Source organism: Alnus glutinosa, chromosome 9 (assembly GCF_958979055.1).
Source record: "Alnus glutinosa chromosome 9, dhAlnGlut1.1, whole genome shotgun sequence".
NCBI classification, from domain to species: Eukaryota; Viridiplantae; Streptophyta; class Magnoliopsida; order Fagales; family Betulaceae; genus Alnus; species Alnus glutinosa.
Window position 1 is genome coordinate 14,301,499 of NC_084894.1, and position 4,424 is coordinate 14,305,922.

Here is a 4,424-nt window from a genome sequence, read left to right on the forward strand (position 1 = left end):
TTGTACTCAGAAAATTAATCCAATAAGAGTGAACCCGCTCTGATACCAATTGAAAATAAATAAAATCCTAATTTAAATGTGTCTGTGATCAATTTGTGTAACAAAATATCTATATGCGTAATTTAAAAGAAGACAGATATTTTGTTAACAAAGTGGAAACTCAATTAAAAGAAGAACCACTCCAAGGCAGCCAAACCCAGAAAATCCACTATTCAAAAGACAAAGCTAGTTACAAGGCAGTAATGCTCACATAACCTGATGTAGTAGTCGTACCTCTAACTCTAACACATACATGTATGTGAATTCTTTCCAATTAGGTCTCCTACCTAAAGGGGTCTTCAATGGACTCCTTTAGCTTAGGGCTCCTTCCTAAGCTAGACTTCCAACGATCAAATCACACAAAGAAAAACTCTTAGACAGATAACAAATCTTACAATTTCTACATAACACCCCCTCTAAGCACAAAGGAATTCAATACCGAATTCTATAAATAATACAAGCCTAGAGACCTCTATTTATAGGCTTTAGAATACCTATTACAACACTGATTTGGAGTTCTTTGTGCGGCGTCAGGACTTAGACAGAGGCCATCTGAATGGCAAGCAGCAACCAACTTCCATAATGCGCTTCACGCATTTCTTCATTAAACTTTAGTCTCCGTGTCCGGACGGTTGCATGCTGTCTCCATCAACAGTTTCTATTGAGCTGTCCAGAATCTTCTCGAGCATTGTTGGGCGTCCGGACGTGTCTCTAGGCCGTCTGGATGCCACCTACGAAACTGACTTTTACTGAGTTGTAAAATGCACAGAATTCTTCTTGGAATTCGAAAATTGCATTCTTGATGCTTGTGACACTGATGCTTGTCATATTAAGGCCTTTCCATAGTTGAGAAATTATGCTCTGAATATTTTAAAGACTTTGAATAATTGCAGTGTTCTTGCTTCAGCAGTACACTAAAATGGTAGTGATTTTGTCAACAGAATGCAGCCAATAAAACTAACACGACTCAGAAAGGCTGATTTTTTGTAGTTCTTGCTTTTCCTGAGTTGGTGTTCTATTGTTTGCTTTGTAGTGTTAATTTGTCTTTTGTTTTGATATTAGTGATGAGATAGCGAGTTAATGATCTTAGGCGTACTTGGTCATGTTTGGGTGGCTAAATTTAACGCCCCACCTTTTACAAAAAGGCGTAAGTGGTTATATCTAATAAGCCACGTGGCATTACTACTCAAAGATGATAAAATCTTGCAATGGAATGTTTTTTTCTTTTTCAAAACCTAGGAGTATAACACATCAGAGCTGAATGAAACACATCTAGATATAAATTAATATGAACAATGTATTCTTTCATAATAAATACTCACTAAAATGGTAACATATGTGCCACATGCAGCACTAATACTATGTAACCATTGTTTTAATATAATATAAACCATAATGTAAATTATTACATACCAAAGAAACGCATCAACATAAATCTTGGCATAAATATAAAATGATAGACTAAGCAGGGTAATCCATCACAAAAAATAGGCAATTGATAGCCTTATCCACATATATCGAGGTCGATAAAAGGATTGTGACAGTCTTGGTACTCCACTCTTTCCATTTTTGCACATTCATTTATAAGGTTGTGGACAAAACCACAATCTCATATACACATAAGTGAGTCAACTGTTTCAACAATATAATGATTACTGATTTATTTAAAAACACGTTATGTGATGATATTATGATAGTTCTATATGCACAGTCTCATTTATTGGTGACGTGGGACTTTAACCTCTGGTCTTACTCTTTATTTGTGCCGTGGACTTTAACCTCTTGTCTTTTCATTTATTGATGTCGTCGACTTTAACCTCCGATCTTATTCTTTATCATAACAGCATGCATAATATGCAATGTTCCATTCACACACATATAATTAAATAAACCTATAAACATGATATTATAGAAATTAGCATCACTCTTAGTAAGTATTTTATACTTACAGTTTCCTACTTCCAAAAAAGGTTTCCACACAATTGTTGACTGGACAATTATATACATGTGATAACAAATTAGCACAAAATGTATTAAAAATAAATGGACTTCTAAATTTAACAGTGTGTGTGAACAGTGTGCAACAAAATATTAAATGCGGAATTTAAAGGAGACAAATATTTTGTTGACGAAGTGGAAACTCAGTTAAGAGAAAAACCACTCTGGGGCAGCTAAACCCAGGATATCCACTATTCAGAAGACAAAGCTAGATACAAAACAGAAACACTCACATACCCCGGATGCAGTGGTCGTACCTTGCTCTCTAACGTGTAACCCAACACGAACGCTTCCCAACCAGGTCTCCTACCTGAAGAGGTCTTCAATGGAATCCTTTACCTTAGGGCCAACCCCTAAGATAGATTTCACAGCTGATCAAATCACACACTTGGCAAGGCTTTAGAGGAAATATCACGTCTCTAAGCTGTAGAGAATTCACCACCGAATTCTTGTAGTTCTCAGTGCCCAGGGGCCTCTATTTATAGGCTGGGGACTCAAATGAGTGTCAGGAAAAATATACCTGGGCACCGTCCGGACGGTGGACATGGGCCGTCCAGACGGACAACTGTGCGACAAGATTTTTCGAAAATTTCGCAGGGAAATCTTTCCTGTTGAAGGGCATCGTCCGAACGAGATGGCACATCGTTCGGACGGTCGCACGTCTGCTGTAAGTAATTTCCTTATAAGGTACTCCAGCGTCCGGACCATGGGGGATGAGCGTCCGGACGGCAATTCTTCAACACGCAATTTCCATAACTGTAATGCGTGTGTCCGGACCATGGTAGGTAGTTGTCCGGACGGTTGAAGTCGAATTGGCAATTTCCTTCTTTGATGCACGAGCGTTCGGACCACAGCTGTCAGACGTCCAGACGGTCATATTTGACTTGCGATTCTTGCCTTACGGAGACGCGCGTCCGGACGCGATACCACATCGCCCGGACAGTTGACTGTTCTTCCCTTTCTTGGAACTTGGAAAGAAATCAGAAGCTGATCGAGTACTGGGAGGCGTCCAGACGTGATGCTGAAACGTTCGGACGAATGCAAGCTGGCACAGAAACTTCTCGATACAGTATGGGGTCCGAACGGAATGAACACTTCGTTCGGACGGATGATGCTGGTCTGTCTAGCATCCGGACGGGATGACACGTCGTCTGGACGGATGGAACAGTGGACAGATGGGCGTCCGGACGGGATGGCTCGATCGTCCGGACGGCTGACAGGGAACTTGAATTTCTTCTGACTTGCAGACTCTGAATAGTGGAATCCCTGTTTACAGCATCTTTACACTTAAGTGATTTTGTCCAAACACAGAATGAGGCCAAAATACTAACAACGTAAGAAGGATATTTTATTATTTTTACCATTTTTGGGCTTCTAATTAATTTATTATAGATCCTTAAACATTAGGTTGGCATATGAACTAGGTAGGTATTTTCGCCATATATCTAAATATAAATACCTCCACTATATTTATTTTGAATACCTTTTAATTAAATGGGCATTATAACGACCATATGTATATTTTATATACAATATAAAATGAACATTACAATAGCTACGTATACGTTTTGTTATTAAACAAAGCGGATATCATAACCGCTATAATAGTTATTTATTTTGTATAAAATAGACTGGTGACCCCATTAATGTAAATAATGGGTATAGTATTTTAAAAATAAATGGATGGCGCAACGACACAAATATCCATATTTTATCTTTATAATTTTATACAATTGGATAGAATAACGACATTAATATAACTAATGCCTAGTAATGTTTTAAAATATTTAGGCAGCGTAACGGCGCTTTTTATAAAATACTTAATTTCATTTTGGCATTGTAACGGCTTATTTTGTTAATTAAGTATACCACTTTGAAAATCCTGTTTAAACACAATATTTAAACATTAGATAATCTAATAACTTTAAACTCATAAAATTAAAACAAAGCTTTTGGGAACTTACCCAAAAAATCACAAAGTGGGATTTTGGGATATTCTGCAAGGGACTCCAAACACACACACAAAGACCGGCTGTGAGAGAAAAGGAAACAGAGAAGAAAGCTTCTTTGTTTTCTATGCTACTAGCCAAGATAGAAAAGAGATGGAGAGGATCCTTTTCCTGCTGCAACCAGGAGAGTGAGAAGAGGAAGAGAGAAGAGAGTTCTTCTCTTCTTTTTGTTGCAGGCCGTGTGGGGTGTTTGAGAGAGTTTGCTCTCTTTTTGGCCAGGAAGGATTAGAGTGAAAGAGAGCTCATTTTTCCTATTCTATTTACAAATAGCAGTGAAAGAGAGACAAATTTTGGGTTCTGATCTAGCACGACCGAGAGAAAGAAATAGAGAGAAAAGAGACATTTCTAGTTTTCTTTTCTACAAAAGCCCTTGCTGGC